The 20,666-nt window shown below is 36.4% G+C and overlaps 1 pseudogene; it reads left to right on the top strand.

The window, feature by feature from the left end:
- Positions 1-721: 721 nt before the first annotated feature.
- Positions 722-20,666, top strand: part of LOC125267726 — a 36,664-nt pseudogene continuing 16,719 nt past the window's right edge.

Here is a 20,666-nt window from a genome sequence, read left to right as displayed (position 1 = left end):
TGGTTGGAGTTAAAAATCATCATTTGTGTTCTACTGAAGAAACAAAGTCACCTACATTTTAGATGCCCTGTGGGTAAACAGATAAACATCAAATGTTCATTTTTGGGTGAACTATCTCTTTAAATGTTTAGTTCACCCAAAAATAAAAATTTCTGTCATTAAGTACTCACCCTCATGTCGTCCCAAACCTGTAAGTCCTTTGTTCATCTTTGGAACACAAATTGCTCGTTTTCTGACTAAATCTGCAACTAAAGTTCAGGCTGATATCCAGCAGTGGTTCTCAAACTGACGTACGTGAACAAAATGCTGAGTTTTGCTGTTCATTTTATTCTACTCCAGCTTAAAATAACATGAAAACTGAACATGTATTTCTAGTTGGTAAAATGGCGTAAATACACATTCAGTCAAATTACCTCATCTTTTGTGGTCAAAACTGCATCCACGCCAGGAAATCGTGCTACATAGTTCTTGACAATGTAGCTTTGCGAAAGTGGGGATTAATAATAATAAAAATAATAATATATTTATTTTATATAGCACTTTTAAAAGTGTCTTTCTCAAAGCGCTTTACAAGAAAACATAACAGAGAAAACAACACACTTCAAATACAAAAGATACAACAAAGAAATGCAAAAAATAAAATGATTAATCCTTGATGTCAGCTGGGAGAGAGTTCCAAAGTTTAGGAGCATAAGACGAAAATTTGCTCTATCACCCCTAGAGTGAAGCCGTGTCTTAGGAACAACTAAGAGACCACACTGAAACTGAGAGGAATGCGGATTTCGACATGGTGTGTAAAGGCCTGTACACACCGGGACGAATATCACGCACGTTTGTTAAAACACAGACCCACAAACTAGGTAAAGCACCACCGACACACCACTAGTCAAATATCCTTAAGGAATCCAATAAGAAATTGTACAGCATTTCTGCTCTTAGTAATTATGTTGAATCATTAAGCATTATAAAACCGATAGTTCTGGTCTTTGGTTATGATTGCCTGAGCCATGTTCAAAGCCATTGTATAATACTCTATAAACACCACTCCTGTGAGCTCATTATCACAGTATTATTGTGACAACAGTGTGTTTTGCTGCATCTGTGTTTTATGCGTCATCATAACAACAGCTCTTAACTGTTCTAAAATCACTGTAAACCACAGCTTCTTGAGCCCCCAATAGCGTCAGTACCACGGGTGACCAGCTAGCATAGGCGTAATTTGCGGGTGGGATGGATGGGAGGGGTGGGACATGTCCCCACCACTTTTTGCCAGGGTCGATATTGTCCCCACCATTTTTTGAAACATCTCGCGGCACGGATGTATACTAATTCAAAAGAAACATCTCTAGTTGATTAGCAATTTATTAGTTTGTGTTAAATAATTGGCGATCTGGTGCTGGGATGTGGTTGTTCTTGAAATCATGTTGACTGCTCGTTGCCGCTGTTTTCAGTGGCGCAACAGTGTTCTCTTTGCGCTCGTACACACTGCGCAGTCTTCACACGGACGAGCGCTTCAATCTATCGGTTAACACTGTTGCGGCCGGAGACTCTATTCGTTCCGGTGAAATCACAAAACAATATGCACATAAATGTGTCCCTGCTCTTGATATACAATCACTGATCTTTCATTTTAATGAGAAAAAAATAAAATAAATGACACAAGGGCGGATTAGAACTCAAAACCTCTGGCACACTGAACGAAAATTCTCCCCCTCGTCCATCTGAACAATCAAACGTCTTTTGCGGATCCACGTATTTAGTGACTAATGTAAATACTGGCGAGGCTTGCAATATTTTGTATTATTGTAGATGTAAGGACGAAACTATAATATTAAACATGAGATCTATTTCAATACATTTTGTGCATTTATTACTGTAATGTTACTGTACACCCACCCACTACACACATTCCGTTCCCACCCACTTTTTAAAACAAAGTTACAGGCACTGCAAGCTAGTACTGGTAGTTAATTGTGTCAAAATTCAGTGTATGTTCTTTGTTTTCCACAAACAGGTCTGAAATAAGGTCTCTTATCTACTGTAGGAAGAAGAGAAGCAGGAGTATGCCTGTAAAATGAATAGGTGTGTGAGAGAGGAGGCTTCTGTTCACACTCAGAGAGCAGCATCTCCAGAATTCAGCTGTGTGTCCATGAAAAGTAACCACTCCATGCATCAGCCCCCTTATCTCAGTGATGGACCATCTTCAGTATTCAGCTGTGTGTCCATGAAGAGTAACCACTCCATGCATCAGCCCCCTTATCTCAGTGATGGACCATCTTCAGTATTCAGCTGTGTGTCCATGAAGAGTAACCACTCCATGCATCAGCCCCCTTATCTCAGTGATGGACCATCTTCAGTATTCAGCTGTGTGTCCATGAAGAGTAACCACTCCATGCATCAGCCCCCTTATCTCAGTGATGGACCTGCTCTGACATCTGACTCAGTGTGAGTATCATGAATTTGGATGTGAAGTTTTTTAACAAGATGATTCACTCACTGATCTCTCTGTATATTAAGGTTAATAATAGGGCTGGCAAAATCATGTTTGACCCACTCCATGTCTCCAGATGTATTGGGCATCTTAAGATGTATTCTTAAGATCTTACTCATGCTGTTCACTTGTCTTAATCAAATAGATGAAATAAAAAATAACATTATAATAGGCATATTTAAACATAAATATGAAACTAAATATTGTTAACATTATGTAATGCACTGTGAACTAACATGAACAAACAATAAACTGCTGTATTTCTATTAACTAACATTAACATAGATCAACAAATGCTGTAAAAAAAAAAAACGTAATGCTTATGGCTAGTTCATGTTAATACATTATCAACAAATGAACCTTATTGTAAAGTGTTATCATTATTATTATTAATATGAAATACTTATTTTTATTTTAATATTATTATTTTGTATTATAGTTTTGTTTTTGTTTTTTTTGTTGTTTTGTATTATTGTAATGATAAGAGATGCATTTAATTATTAATTCAATAAAATAAAAGATATGTTTACCTTCTTTACCTTTAGCTGATCACATGCCTAATAAACTTTTAGTCTACAATGGCTATCATTTTTTTCAGAAGCTGCATCTGAATTGGTATTTATCTATATTTACAGACCAAACAGTTTGGTTACCCAACAATGCAAATTTTTTGATGTCTCTCTTATCTGACACACCAATCTGAGGTCTTTCCACCATCGTGCCGAATGATAAGGAATGGTTCCAGTTACATTTCCACTTGAGCTTGGAGTGGCATGTATTACAAACTGTTCTTGGCCCAGTATTCTCATCATGGATTGGCTAACCAAGCCGAACAGTTAAAGGGTTAGTTCACCCAAAAATGAAAATTCTGTCATTTATTACTCACCCTCATGTCGTTCCACACCCGTAAGACCTTCGTTAATCTTCGGAACACAAATTAAGATATTTTTGTTGAAATCCGATGGCTCTGTGAGGCTTTCATAGGGAGCAATGACATTTCCTCTCTCAAGATCCATTAATGTACTACAAATAGGGGTGTAACGGTACACGTATTTGTACCGAACCGTTTCGGTACAGGGCTTTCGGTACGGTGCACGTGTGTACCGAAGCATTACATTGCAACCAATATTCACCACCAATAACCACAATAAGCTCTGCGTTTTGTTACTTTCGATAAGAAACAAAGTGTCATCCTTCAAATTCTGTCCACGAAATCATGAAGTTTAAACAAAAAATGCCATTTTGACGTGCTTTGATGTGGGGTGACAGATCACTGTACAGGCGCCTCAGTTCAACCGGCAGTTCGAGCGCGGAGCGCAAGTGAATGTGTTCATCTCTTCCCCCTTAATACTAGTTACAGAATAAACATGAAAGAACATCTGAAGGTATGTTGCAAGATTCAGTACAACTTACTAAAACGGTCATATCTCATGTAATCGCTCATTCAGTGTTTCAACGGTGGAAAGACATCAATGAAAGCTTCCGTATTCAACAATATGTCATGATGCATTTACCTCAGAAAAGCCATTCAGTGTTCACAGCTTGTTAGTTCGCTAGAGAAATGAACTCTTTCGCTTAATATATGCACTGTATTAGCCAATATATTCATTATTTTACTTAATCTTTTAGTGATATCCTGATTGGGCTATTTAATGTATGTTTAAATAAATCTGATGTTAAAATAACAGCCACTGTGTAGAAATGATTATATTTCAACAACGAATTGGAGTAAAAACATTTAGAAGTTAATGCAAAAACTGCCTTAGGTGCAGCTTACAGGTTTGCATACAGTTTGTTATTTGAGTGTTGATTATTTTATCTAAAAATAAAAAGCAATTGAATTTAGGCTAATAGTTTGGGCTTCTTTCAAGTTAGGGCTCCCTACATAGTTTATAGCATTAGCAGAGATCATTTTTTTTATCCTTAAGAAACTTTGTTTTAATTTAATTTAATATATTTAAAGACAAAAACACAATTTGTTCAGTAAACCTCTGTTTAATAATTAAAAAACGCAATTTTATGTTTAGTTTTCTCTCCACCTGCTGTACCGAAAACTGTACCGAACCGTGACTTCAAAACCGAGGTACGTACCGAACCGTGAGTTTTGTGTACCGTTACACCCCTAACTACAAACACATCTAAATCAGTTCATGTGAGTACATTGGTTTAATATTAATATTATAAAGCGACGAGAATATTTTTGGTGCGCCAAAAAAACAAAATAACGACTTATTTAGTGATGGCCAATTTCAAAACACTGCTTCATGAAGATTCGGAGCACAAATGAATCAACGTGTCGAATCTGCTGTTCGGAGCACCAAAGTCACGTGATTTCAGCCTTTTGGCAGTTTGACGCACGATCCGAATCATGATTCGACACACTGATTCATTTACGCTTAACGGAGATTAACAAAGGTCTTACGGGTGTGAAATGGCATGAGGGTAAGTAATAAATTACAGAATTTTCATTTTTGGGTGAACTAACCCTTTAAGCAAAGTACGTTTGGCCCAATGGTGGAATAGCGGCTTTAGAGTCTTTATTAACAAGGTGATGAGCTAAATCAGGTGTATTTGATTAGGGAGACATCTAAAATGTACAGTTATGGGGGTGCTCCATAAGCCATATATCTGTGGTTCCCAAACTTTTTAGACTGGCGTACCCCCTGAAGCATTTAACACCCTTCTGTGTACTTCCTCTCTTCCACTTAAGCCCCGTTCACACCGCCAGCGACGTTGTTGCTGTATGTCACTAGTCTCTGTACTGTGAAGTCGCTTATGAGTGTTCCTAGTGCTTTCGCTCTAATGTTATTGGTAGACTGCACGTCTGGCCATATCTACAGAAAATGCAATCACAAGTGATATATAAAACTTATATATCATTCTAATTTAACTTTTTTTTTCATCATTATAAAAGTAACTAATTACCAGGGAAAGTAACTATTGTGTTACTTTAAAATAATAAAATAAAATATCTCAAATAACTTGAATGCCCCCAATATTAAATATAAATCTAAGAATAAATTATTCTTGATCCGACTCGTGCCTCATGATCTGCTCTTGCTTACAACATGAAATTTCTCTGTACTGTACTATACGTGTTGGTAGCCATTAAAGATAAAGTAGTTTCATATTTATGTTTAAATAGTCCTATGTTACGTTTAAAATGTATTTACTTGATTATGAAAAGTGAACCGCATGAGTAAGATGCATCATAAGATGTGCAATATATCGGGAGACATGGAGTAGGTCAGACATGACTTTGACCAATTCATTAAGTTTCGTTTTGTAGAAAGCCTTTCTTTAAAGTGAATTTCGTTTTATAAAAATTGTATCTTAATTTTAATCAACATTTCATCAACCAATTGCCTGGATTTAATAAATAAGAAGCAAATATAGCAGGCAATTTAATCCTGACATGGAGGCGTGGGCGCCATCACTGGCGCGTGAACTGGAGTGCATCTTAGGATAAATGAACTGAAACTCAGCATATAGGCTGCTTGCCTCGCAGACATGAGAAAAATATCAATAGAAAGCTTGAAATATCTACTTTAACGAAAACAAAATAATTAAAAACAAAAAGAAATAGGCTACCCTGATTATGTAGCCTAAACCAAATGAAATGTGCATTCTCTCTCTAGGCGTGTCCACTATGAACAGATGATGAGAGTCACTGATTCAGACAACATTACTTTATTAATAAACAATTAAAATGTCTACCTTGCTGTTTTTGTCACATTCATAATCATTACTTTTGCCAGTTCTTTATTGGAAGCTTTATGCGTGCGCTTGAGTGCTATATAGCCTATACATAAACGCTCATTATTATGGTTTATTCTCTCCAGTATTTAAGAAATTAATTTAATATAAATGTGATTAATCAACTAATGGCTCAAATGAACAACTACTAATCGACTAGAAAAAAACTTATTTCACATATTTTCGATCCAGCATGTCACAAAGGGTATTCAGGTTTGAGCTTGTGCTCCACTCGCATGCTCACAGACACACACACTGAGCATCGTACATTATTATCAGTTTAAAATTATATTTGTGTATGACTAACCCCAACACCAAAGAAAAAATTTTGCAGGTCCTATGGCTGAGAGAGAGCCATACTCGGATGAAAACCGCTTCAGTGAGCTCAATTACAGTAACGCAGCATTTTTTTGTCAGTAACAGCATTGTAACGGGAGAAAAAGTAATTCGTTTGATTACTCGTTACTGAAAAAAGTAATGTTGTTAGTCACGCCGTTTATTTATAACGTCGTAATTCCCATCACTGGTCACACACTTAATAATTGCTGAATTATCTTATTAACTTTAACTCTGCTTCAGTGTTATTTTAACACTATTTAGAGAGGGACCATATGCATTCTGAGCAGAGTTGATTTAACTGTGGGGATTTTAGCAAAAGAATAAAGAAAGTTAAAGGTCCCGTTTTTTGTGGTTTTTTGAAGCTTTGTGTTTATAGTGTGCAATATAACGTGTGTTCATGTTTCGCATGTAAAAAAACACAGTATTTTTCACATAATTTACTTATCTGTATACCGCTGTTTCCACTGTCATAAAAACGGGCTGATGACTTCCTTGTTCTATGAAGTCCCTCCTTCAGAAATACGTAACGAGTTCTGATTGTGCCAGTGGTTCCTGTGTTGTGATTCGACAGCAGCTTAGCGAACCTTGCCCGGAAAGGTCACGCCTCTTACCATAATGTGGAGATGCATGCGCTCAGTGTTATTGTAAACATAGTTTTACATGTGGATTATAATTTTCGGGAACCGAGTTAAACATAAATTGTAACCATTGATCTCTAAGTACAGCGTCCCTGGGAAGGCCAAACAAAGGTGATTGGACTGTGGGATGAAAATAACAGCGTTTCGACGACATGGCGACAAACACACTCTACAAACGCAACTCTTGCTCTTCTCCGTGGGAGCGCAACAAGACCACGCCCCCTTTTTTGTGTATTCCTGTGGGCGGAGGTTAGTCAAAAAACTGTTTTAGTGACGTCATTAAAAAAGGAAGTAGAGGGATGTAGTCCAAACTGGCCGTTCGATGTAGGCGACTTCTGTTAAATAAAATATCTCGCTTGGCATTGAACTTTGAGCTTTAAAATTTTACAGATTTTATTTATACTCTAACTACAACACTACACACTAACTAAAGTTTGAAACATGGGATCACGAAGAACGGGACCTTTAAAGAAAGTCAGTTTAGCTTTCTTACATTTCATGTGTACTTGTTTGAAGTATGTCTTACTGTTGACAAGACCTCTGTTTTCTTTTCTTTATATACTTTATAAACCAGTATTGGTGTTAATGGAGCAGAGAGATAAACTGCAAAGAAACAATCCGAAATATTCCTCTCTTTTTCTCAGTATCATCAGCAGGAAGAGAAAGAGAGCAGCATCTCCTCTACAGCCCCCTGATCTCAGTGAAGCAGTGTCCTTTGACCCTGTGTGAGTATATTAATGTGGAATGAGACATTTATCACAAGAACACAGAATATACACAGAAACAAAAATTGGAAAATGGTTACATTTTGATTTTATTTCTGCAATAAAGTTCCTTAGAAAAAAAATAAATCATACTAAAATCATATATTTTTTTTAATAATAAACACAAAACAGAAACATAAATCATGATGTAAAGAAAGAGTCGGAAGGGCCTTTGTTAAATACAGCTGCTTTTATATGCTTCTCTGTTGTTTCTCTTTTATATGTCTCTATGACACTGTGTTTTTGACAGGTTTTTTTGCATCAGTGTTATATCGACATGATTCAGGAAATCAGTTTGACAATAGATTCATTATATTATAGTCTATTATTCAAACACTTCTTTCTAAATGTGGTTGTGGTATGATTTCAAATAGGATCATTTAATATTAGGGACATTTAAATATTGTCTCTATTTTAATAAAGGTCATTTCTGTTGGTTTTTATCTCTCTGTTCATCTTCTTTTTTTTTTCAGTGGTGGGAGAGCTGACTTGATCAGATATGTGTCCTGTCAGACCTTCACATCCTCCTCCTGTCAGAAACACATCAGTCATCATGACACAGAATCAGCCCTGCAGCTCGATTCTCACCAACCAGTGTATTATGATCTGCAAAGAGTCAAAGACCAACACAAAACCAGCATAAAGGACAAATATGAGAGATTATTTGAGGGAATCAAACTACAAGAGAATCAGACCCTCCTGAACAGGATTTACACACAGCTGTATATCATAGAGGGAGAGAGTGAAGGAGTAAATGAAGAACATGAGGTGTTACAAGATGAAGAAAAGTTACAAGACACTCCAAGACACTCCAATCAACTGCAATGACATCTTTGATCCTTCACCTGAACTAGGATGTGAGAAGAAGAGAAGAGAGAAGACAGACAATATCAGGACTGTTCTTACTAAAGGCATCGCTGGAATTGGAAAAACAGTTTCTGTGCAGAAGTTCATTCTGGACTGGGCTGAGGGAAAAGCCAATCAGGATGTAGATTTCATCTTTGTGCTTCCATTTAGAGAGCTAAACTTGATTAAAGATCATCAGTACAGTCTTCACAGACTTCTGCTTGACTTTCATCCTGAACTTCAAGATCTGGACTCAAAGATTTATGCTGACTGTAAAGTTGTGTTCATCTTTGATGGTCTGGATGAAAGCAGAATTACACTGATGTTTTCTAACAGTGAGAAAGTTTCTGATGTGTCTGAGACTTCATCAGTGGGTGTGTTGGTGTCAAACCTCATGAAAGGAGATCTGCTTCCCTCTGCTCTCATCTGGATCACAACCAGACCAGTAGCAGCTAATCAGATCCCCTCTAACTACATCAACCGTGTGACAGAAATTCAGGGATTCAATGACCCTCAGAAGGAGGAATATTTCAGGAAAAGAATCAGTGACGAGAATCAAGCCAGCAGAATCATCTCCCACATTAGAAAAGCAAGAAGCCTCCACATCATGTGCCACATACCCGTCTTCTGCTGGATCTCAGCCACTGTGCTTCAGAATATCCTGAAAAACAATCTTGGTGCAGAAATCCCACAAACTCTGACTGAAATGTACATACACTTCCTCCTCATTCAAACTGATATGAGGAACCAGAAGTATGAAGAGAAAGATCCAGAGAACCCCCTGCGGTTCAATAGAGAAGTGATTGTGAAACTTGCTGAATTGGCTTTTAATCAGCTGATGAAGGGCAATGTGATGTTCTACGAGGAGGACCTGAGAGAGAGTGGCATAGACATCACTGATGCCTCAGTGTATTCTGGGATTTGCACTGAGATTTTTAGGGAAGAATCTGTGATTTATCACAGGAAGGTTTACAGCTTTGTACATCTGAGCTTTCAGGAGTTTTTTGCAGCACTGTATGTGTTTCTTTGCTATTTACACAAGAACAGTGAAGTTCTGAAAATGTTCACTGGAAAGTCCAGAACTCAGTCTGGGAATGTTCCTCTGAATGTGTTTCTGAAGGGAGCAGTGAATAAAGCCTTGGAGAGTAAAAATGGACACCTGGATCTTTTCCTTCGATTTCTTCATGGCATTTCACTGGAGTCCAATCAGAGACTTTTACAGGATCTATTGATACACACAGAGAACAACCCAGAGACCATAAAGAAAATAATCAAAAACCTCAAACAAGGTCAAAAAAACAATGTCAGTCCTGAAAGATGGCTGAATCTGTCACACTGCTTGATTGAAATGAAGGACAATTCTGTTGTTGAAGAAATGCAGAAATTTTTTAACTCTGAAACAAACATAGAAAGTCTTTCTCCTGCACAATGTTCAACTTTGGCAAACATGATCTTAATGGCAGAGGAGGTTCTGAATGAATTAGACTTTATGAAGTACAACGTCACATCAAAAGAGGGTAAATGGAGACTGGTACCTGCTGTGAGGAACTGCAGAAAAGCCATGTGAGTGGGAAAATATAAAAATAATCATGTTTGACAGAAATTGTGGTGGAAGTTTGAGTTTTATTGGGGTTTGTGTTTACAAACATAAAGTGATTCTGAGTTTCAAAAATCAATTCTATAAGGTTTTTTTTTTTTTTTTTTTTTGTAAAAATAGTGTGAACATAACTAAGCTACCAGTAACATTAGTCCAACTCTAAGCCAGTTGTTGTCATTTTAATCAATATAATTGGTTTATGTAATAAAGTAACTCATAACGTACATCAGCTCCAGTCCTGAAGGGCCGGTGTCCTGCTGAGTGTCCTCCCCAACAAATATCCTTACACAGGGGCTGTGTTTGAAATCGCCCCCTATACCCTTAAACAGGGCACTATTTGAGGGGACAGCCATTTGGAGTGCACTCATTCAATCTCACAGTGAACCGCAATAAGGAATGTACAACCGATGTACGCTCAATGGCTAGAGAATAACCGTAATGCACTGTGAGAGTCACGCCAAATAATTCCCTTGTCTTGCTTGAAGATGGCACCCACAGCTGATCCATCCCCACCCATCCACTTTCCAAACTGCTGGTCCAATGTGGCTACAGCGTAATATCAAACGGTTATAACTGACAAAATTATCCACAAATAACCCCTTTTTTCATTTAAAAACTGAGGTACATAAGCTCAGATAAATAAGGCCTAAAAAAGACGAAAACTTATCTCGTTATTACGACATAATATCTCGTTATTTCAAGATACTAAGTCGTTATAATGACATAATATCTCGTTATTTCAACATAATAAGTCGTTATAACGACATAATATCTCGTTATTTCAACATAAGTCGTTATAACGACATAAGTCGTTATTTCAACATAATAACTCTTCATTGTCTCTCAAGTATGATAAAGGACATGTACTTATCAACGTCTCCAGTGGCGCAATGCTAAAGTATTGGACCGCCAGTCTAGCTTTTACTGCGATCGCCGCGGTTTCGAATCCGCCTTTTACCTTTCTTCTCTAGTTTCACATCACATATCAAAAAAAGGCATTTATTTTCAATAAAAATGAAAACAATGTTATAAAAGTGCAAATAACCTGCCTAACGAGTGTTTAATAACATTAAAAGTATTTATTGGGCAGGGTTAGCAGCATGTTCGATATTAAAGAATTAAAGAATGCAATAGTTATGTTGACCTACTGTTACAATTTGGTGCTCCAAAATCCCAGAGGTTTATCATGGGAATTTGCGTTCATCCCAGGCTAACCTTTATTGAGGTTAAATTTATTAGACCATAGTAAATAAAACAATTTACAGTGCAAATAGCTGCATCAGGGGTGTCAAACCTACGGCCCGGTGTCCAATCTGATTTGAACTATAATAAAACATAGAGATGCACTAGTCCAGGGGCCAAAAACGTTTTTAAGTGTTTTTTTTTGTTGTTGTTATTATTATTCTGGGATTGCAAACAAACTGCTTTGTAATAAGTTCCCAAAATCGGTGTATTTACGAAGTATGTAAACAGGACTTTAACACGCTGAATACGGACACAAAGAGAACAGACCTGCCAGCAGAGGAAATACTGTACCATGCACAAGCTCACTGTTCGCGAAAAATAGGGAGAATAATATAGCCTATTACAGTGGGATTGATATGAATATATCTCCGAAGGCAACTGTTTTAAGAAAAGTTTTGATGGCTTTTCCTCTTATCTCCATATAAAGTAGTAGTATTGGCCTATATTTATTGAAAAGCGCTGCTGTGTGTGTGTGTGTGTGTGTGTGTGTGTGTGTGTGTGTGTGTGTGTGTGTGTGTGTGTGTGTGTAGCGGTAACCATGGAAACGCTGTATCACTGCTGTTCCATTTTCATTCAGTCCATCTGCTGATTTCATTTTATGTAGCATAATTTCACAAAGCTAAAGTCAGACCAGACCTAGTTTTTGCTGTTAAACTTGAAATTATTCAGTAATTTAAATTAAAAACAACTGCTCATGCTCATGTGCATAACATCTTTGACTATGATAAAAATGCCTCTAAACTATCAGCGCACTAAGGTTATTATAAGAAGAAGGTAATTCGGCCCGCATATGGTTAATTTCTTTCCAGTCCGGCCCTCAAACTAAAACGAGTTTGACACCCCTACTGTAGATGCTATTTACACTAAGTGAAAATACTGATACATCCTATTTATACTAAATGACAATAGCAGCATTTTCACAATATGGTTTTATACTAGGTGAAAATAGCGACATATTCTGTTGACACCATGTAAAAGTAGCCTATCAGTTCTTTGCAAGAAGAAGTGTAAATAGTATTTAGATGCTGTAGGCTGGTATTGGCAGATACTATTTGTACCTCAGTATTTTTGTACAGGATGCAATATCATAGAGAGTGATTATATTTATTAAAATTATTAAATGGATGCTGCATTATTGGGAGAATAAAACCCCTCCACTTACCACCAACCCTACTCAATGAACACTTTTAATGTTATTAAACACTTGTTCACATTTTATTTTCCACTTTTTGAACATTATTTTCATTTTATTGAAAATGTATGTGATGAGAAAATAGGAGTGAGCTCTATTATTGGGTGAGCTCGGCAAAATGCTGATTCGACCCTGCAGCGATCGCTGTAAAAGCCAAAATCTGAAACCCTACATGCTATTGTTGCGCCACTGAATACATTGAATTACAACTGTCCCTTTTTAAACTTGAGTGGTCCAACCAGACATTGGAGCTATACTATAAAGAGTGTTTGTCAACAAGGGACGCTATTTGCACTTACTGTAAATAGACACTCTGTTATAGGCTTCTGAAAAGTTAACAGATAAGCAAAACTATGAAGCTGGCTGAAAGAGCAATACTGGCAATTAGCACAAAACTCTATATCTATGTAATTGCTAAATAAATAAATTATTAGGCCACGTATTAGAAGTATGGATTAGTAGAAAGTATGAATTAGCAGTGTTATGAAAACTGTATAGAATAAACGCCTATAGGGTATTTATGAGAATTTATGGGCAACACAAATTTAACCTCAGTAAAGGTTAGCCTGGGATGAACGCAAATTCCCATGATAAACCTCTGGGATTTTAGATCACCAACTTGTAACAGTAGGTCAACATAACTTTTGCATTCTTTAATTGATTCCCTGTCTTATTCTGCCCTCTAGTGGGTAATATCGAACATGCTGCTAACCCTGCCCAATAAATACGTTTAGTGTTATTAAACACTCGTTAGGCAGGTTATTTGCACTTTCATTTTTATTGAAAATAAATGCCCTTTTTGATATGTGATGTGAAAATAGAGAAGAGCGAACTCGACAAAAGGCGGATTCGAAACCGCGGCAATCGCAGTAAAAGCTAGACTGGCGGTCCAATACTTTAGCATTGCGCCACTGGGGACGTTGATAAGTACATGTTATTATGTTGAAATAACGACTTATGTTGAAATAACGAGATATTATGTCGTTATAACGAGATATTATGTTGAAATAACGAGATATTTTGTCGTTATAACAAGATATTATGTTGAAATAACGAGATATTATGTCGTAATAACGAGATAAGTTTTCGGGTTTTTTTCCCCCTCCCCACCAAGTCTTTTTTTTTTTTTTTTTTTTTTTCACCATGCGGTTCAGGGCTTCCGTAATTTTTGACCGAGAACACCACAAGTGTTATAGCATAGTCCCAGACTAAAATGCATGTTTTTTTTTTTTTTTTTTGGTTTGTTTTTTCCCTAAGGAATGTTTATAAAAGCTACTTAAATGACCTAATTTAAACTAAGTCCCAATCCTGGCTTAATCTAAACCTTGTCTGTGAACACAGACCTACAAGTTTTCAGAGCTAAAGGGAGTGCCGGCTCTCCCGTTTGCGTGTCTCTGTTTAAGAGCCAATAAAAACTGAACCCATATAGGTAGTACAATAATTCTTTTTGCATAGAAATTCAGAGACTTTATACGTTCAGATCAAGCCAACAACATGCTCCTGATGTGTTGTTTTCACCTCCTAATGAGTCTGAGTAATATGCGTTTACAACAAAAACTGCACAGCTGTTAACTGAATACAAATATGTAGATTTCACATGCTCATAACTTCAGGAAAATGCACAGATCATAGAAAATGGCACTATTATAATCATTATTTAAAGCAGAATCTCACAATTAAAATGAACCCAAAAACAAGCTTTTTAATGCATTTAACAATTTAGATAAACTCTTAATCGAGTGCTTAAGGCTAAAATTGCCTTCAGGTCTTAAAGGGTTAAACACAACTCAAATACTTTGTGTAGCAGAAACAACTCAATTGAGTATAAGTAACTTATGAACAGTAATGTGAATACACATCAGTGTAACAGTAAATATATTTTGACATTTTTCACTATATGAAAAGTGGTAATTTCTTATGTATTATTCAATATATTTCAATATATTAACACAATGCATTATTTTGTATATATTTCAGTATATTTAAACCATTTAATATATTGATTATAAATATATGGAAATATATTTTCTTTGCATAAGGGGACATCAGCAAAACAGAATGCATTTTAACCAGAATCCTTGCTGTCTTTCAGATTGTCTTACTGTAATCTCAGTGATCAGCACTGTGAAATTGTGGCTTCAGCTCTACAATCATCCAACTCCCCCCTGAGAGAGCTTGACCTGAGGAACAATGTCCTGCAGGATTCAGGAGTGAAGCTGCTCTGTTATGGACTTAAGAGTCCAAACTGTCAACTCAACATACTAAGGTTTGTGTTTCACACTGATACATTTTGTGATGTTAATAAGTATCATGCATGTTTAAGAAGAAAACATTTTGAGAAACAGAAAATTGTTCTGTTTTTCTCTTCTTAAGCCTACTACAAATCTAACTAACCTCTGGGAAATGTGTATACAGTGGGGTTCAAACGTTTTAGGCAAAAAGTGAAAATGTTTATATTCTACTCTGTTTTATAATTTTATAAACACATTTTCATGACAAAATTACCCTTCACTAAGGCTTTTAAATTTTACTGACCAGTCTTTTAAATTTTACTGGCATTACATTATCCACTATTTTGTTGCTGTTGTTTGTTTGTTTTTGTTTGGGGTTTTTTTTGTTGTTGTTTTTTTTTTTTACAAGTTTTTCCGTGATTCTAATCTAATTTTATTATATTTGTGTTTGGATACTTTTACATACAAACAGAAATAATCCAAAAATATTTTTTGTCACCCAAAATAGTGACACAAGGTTAGAAATACAAGCAGAGTTTTTTCCCCTTTTCCAAATCTTTAAGACATTCATGCTGTAGATAAGAAGATGTGTCACCTTAATTTTTGGTACATCCATCAGCTAGAGTGTCCCATGATTTCCACCAGATGGCACTTATCCTGACTCTTTAGCACCTCCATGAAGAGGTCGGCACAGGACTTTTTTTTTTGTCTCACCTCCTTCTGCAAGGTTCTATTCCGCACCCACCCATTCCCACTTAAAATTCACTCTGTGTTTACCCACTATCCGCTTAGAATGAATTAGATCTTGTTTCCAGAATCTCACATTTAAATTTCTCCTAAAGAAAAAGAGGGCGAATGAGGATAACAAATATAAAATGCTGGCTATACAGGAATGTTATTTGACGTATGATAGTCAACACCGTAAGAATGTCACAGAGAAAAATGGGCTAAATTAAATATGACATGTCGCTCAAAACTATAAGCCAAAAACTGTTGGCTTACTAGTTATACTGCAAAATGAAATATTTTTTTAAACATCCATGAATGTCTCTGACTGATGACGGTTTCAGTACCGAATGTGTCTCCTCCAAAATCTAGCAGCAAAGGCTGACGCCTGTTTCACACTACAAACACAAACTTGGGTTTGATTTGAGTATTGCTGCCTATATAGCCTACCTGTCTGTGTAATAACTAAAAGTATGTTTATATATTATATTTTCTGGATAGTTTACTTAGTTTTAGTTTTTTATAGTATGCCATACTTTTCACCCAAACTGAATAATTAAAAACAAGTTGGGTAAATCTTCTATAAATATTTTTGATTCTTAATTTTCTTTTCTGACATACATCAAGTCTTGTTAAAACATACTAGACATGCTTATTCTGTGCATTTTGAGCACTCTTTGTGTGAAATCATATTTATTTTGTTCATCAAAAGTGTACTTTGTGAATGCTCAAATCTGTTAACATGGGCACCGGAAAAAATACTCTGCTTATGCTCTGCTGACTCGTGCGGTGTGAAACCGACCTGAAATTTATCTCTGAAGGTGCACTCATTTGCCAAGTTATTCAGGGCGGGGAACTGAATTCCACCACTGCAAATAGTTTTGTTCACTCTAAGCTCAAGCGTAGATGCGCTATTGTCAAAGGATTTCAGAGAAGCCTAGCTATTGTCAGACTGCCTGCTCCAATCCAAAGTTCACCAGAGTTACCGACCGCTACCATTTTTTAATTTTTTTTAATTGAATCGCCTGCTGCAAGAAATCTGATCGGGTCCCACATGAGAGACGTAGGAATGCAGACCTTTATCTCCATCATGTACTACATCTCCCATAACCCATTGCCAGAACTCATTATAGTTTGATTATGTTCACTTGTCTATCATTTGCTTGTTTCAGTTTGTCTATTTAAACTCTGTGCCGCTGTATTTTCAGTCTACAACCTCCAATACCCAGAAGTCTTGTGAGAGCCTTATTTCAGTGACTTAAGTTTTTTGTTTTTTCAATAACCACGCATAAACATTATTCCTTCAAAAATACAAACATGTACATACATGTTCCTCACATATTATGGTAGCCTAGTTTGTGCTGAATACAGTGTAATGACACTTTTGTCATTTATATGTTTATGAACAACTGAAAAAAGCACAAATGTCAGGGCATGTCAAAACTTCTCCAAGCCCCAAATCAGCCTCAGACTCCAGAGGGTTAATGCAGACAGGCAAAGCCATTTTTATTAATTTAGCTCCTCTAGACCCAAAGCTAAACTCTTATTCTACCTGTGGGTGGGGAACTCGTGGGTGGGGACAGTGACCCGTCATGGCCGCCCACGTCATCTCCCCATCATCACGGATTACCTGCACCTGTTCCTGATTATCACACCCTTCATAATGGACTCACTCCCTGCACTCCCTTGTTGGTTTTTAATGTTGTATTGCTAAGTTAGTGTGTTTTGGTTGTGTTCTACTCCTTCTGGTTCATGCCTCATCTCTGCCACAACCTCAACCGTAACATTGATATGGTCTCTGAAGAACTTTGTTTTGTTGGGAACGTTTGTCTCTGTTTTTGTTTGTTTTGTTTCTATTTAAAATCTTGTTCATGCTGAATATTTGTGTTTAGTCTGAAAGAGCTTTAATGCTCAACAGCAGAGATTGTGTCAATCACTACCCTATTGTGTGCGATAGTCATTGACCGCTAAGTGATTTTGAACACTGCTGAGTTATGCACACTAACATGAACACTGTTGTTGTAGATTATCTGGCTGTTTGATGACACAGGAAGCTTGCGCTGTTTTGGCATCAGCTCTGAGTTCAAACCTTTCACACCTGAGAGAGCTGGAGCTGAGTAACAATGATCTGCGGGATTCAGGAGTGAGGCTGCTCTGTGCTGGACTGAAGAGTACAAACTGTCAACTCATCATATTAAGGTTTGTGATTCACAAACACACAGCAAAAAGAACTACACAATCTTTTACTATTGGATCCAGGTGTGCCCTTGTCTGTTAGTGCACCATGTGTTATTCCCTGCTGGAGAGTGGAGTTTATACAGGGTCCTTGTTAGTACTTGTTAGTTGAGACTTCAAGACCTGAAATGACTGTGTGAGATGAGAGAGAAATTTAAAATATGTACTGTTGGGGACTTGGGGTACTCCAGGACCAGGGTTTTAGGGGACAGGTTTAGTCCCACAAGATTTTGTCACTTTTTCCTGAGATTATCTTTATTTTTGAAAGACAATTAGTCTAGAATGATTGTGGTGATTTTGTAGTGAACATCATCTTCATAGAAAAGAAAAATAAAAAAGACAAAGTTACTGTTTACATTTTGACTACTCATGTTGTGACAATAATTGCTAGTAGATTGCTAAAGTGTTCTATGAATCCCTATACATTTAGATACTTATTTAGATTAATTAATTTATTAATTTATGCTATCACCACAAAATTTGATCCAGATGCAGCTCACATGTATGAGAGCTTCATCAAAAAGAATTTTACTCCTATCTTATTTCCTTCCTGTATTATTGCATGAATGGCAATATTGGTTTACTTAATTTCGGCTGGAGGGACAGGCTCTATTGCCCTGAGGCAAACAGGATGCCGTTGAAACTGGGGAATGACTGGTGAATTGAATCACAAAGCCAAGTCTGACTGTCCAAATGAGCCTGCAGGCCAGGCTGGAAAGTGTTAACCAGGCTCCCATGCTTCAAACAAGTGGCACCAAAGGGACAACAGACGTACTCGTGGGGGGCAGCGAGTAGCGCTGGAGCTTAACCTGGGAAGTCACAAAGAAGAGGTGCAGTGAGTGTGGTGCACTTACCTGGCTCCATTGAGCCCCCCCCAAAGCTGGTTCATTGCAGTTGGGGCCCCAGTGCATGTGAGCATTTCACAAAAACTAAAGGAAAGCTTTAACTGTAGCCTATATTCTGACTAGTTTATTCGTTTATATATATATATATATATATATAATATAATTACATATTATACATATTATACATATTAGAATGATTTCTGAAGGATCATGTGACACTGAAAACTGGAGTAACGATGCTGAAAATTCAGCTTTGCATCACAGGAATAAATTACTTTGTCAAATATATTTAAATAGTACACAGTTATTTTAAATTGTAATAATATTTCACAATATTACTGTTTTTTACTGTATTTTTAATTAAATAAATGTAGCCTTGGTGAGCAGACGAAACTTCTTTTAAAAACATTAAAAATCTTAGTGGTTCCAAACTTTTGGACTGTACTGTGTGTGTGTGTGTGTGTGTGTGTGTGTGTATATATATATATATATATATATATATATTATATATATATATATATATATATATATATATTATGTATGTGTATATATATATTATGTATGTGTATGTATGTATGTATATATATATATATATATATGTGTGTGTGTGTATATATATATATATATATATATATATATATATATATATATATATATATATATAAACTAAATACGACCTCACGTTTTATACGTTTGCAGCCTTTGAAACTTCCATCCGTCATAAAAATTAATTTGGATGGTTCGATTTTTTTTTTTTTCTGCATTTTTCGCATCCGTAGCAAATATTTTGAGGGGTGTTTTTGACAATTGAGAGCCACCAAATGACGAATATGAAAAAACGAATACGACAGTTTCAGACTCAGTCAGGGTGCAAGGACCTTAAACTTTTGAGGCTTGCACAGCTTCTCGAGGAGAAATCAAACAAATGAGCGCAGTTTTCTAAAGTCTATGAGCGCAGCACACACAAATAAACTAAATTGAGATACTGCAGTTAAATTTCAAAATGTGGTGTTTTTCAGCAACATACATCACACGACCTGACGACCAAGAGAGCTGACAATTGACCATCACTTAATTTACCATCACCTCGCGATTGAAAATGTGACACTGATATGACAGTTCAACAAACAAGTTAATAATATTGTCACTTACATTTTAGATGAAATAATGACTGTTTTGGTCTATTTTAGCAGCGAAAATAGATACGATGAATCCAAACAAAGATCACAACATAGCGCATCTCACCGCAACACTCAATCGTGTTTTAAATGATTCAGTGTTTTGAACAAATCGTTTGAGTCAAAGATTCAATGACCCATTCACAAACATCTGTCTCATTCTTGATGAATCGGCCGTTTGAACGAATCGTGAATGAACGCCTCAATGACTCGCTTAATAAAACTGCTTATCACTTGCATTTGAGCTCACTATCGACAAACCAATCAAATTTGTTCAAAACTTTTTTTTAATCTGTCCAAACACATTTTAATTTTTATTCAGGAGTTATGTATATACAAAACTATAACTTTTTATTACAGTAGTTTAGTGATTAAAAAAAATTAGCATTTTTCCCCCAGTTTTTTTCCTCCCTTCCTGTAGCCTACTCGCGCGCACCCCTCTGAACGAAGTCCAATCTGATAGTTCTCAGAAAATGAACTGTAACTTAGTGAATACTAATCACAGAAAATTTAAACTTATGTCTAAAAAAACGTTAAGATGTCAGGTTTTAAATCATGCAAGTCAAATCGAAAACAAACCTTC

This window comes from Megalobrama amblycephala, linkage group LG1, assembly GCF_018812025.1.
Source record: "Megalobrama amblycephala isolate DHTTF-2021 linkage group LG1, ASM1881202v1, whole genome shotgun sequence".
Classification (NCBI taxonomy): Eukaryota; Metazoa; Chordata; class Actinopteri; order Cypriniformes; family Xenocyprididae; genus Megalobrama; species Megalobrama amblycephala.
Note: the sequence above shows the minus strand (reverse complement) of the source record. Positions and strands in the feature narration are given on the sequence as shown.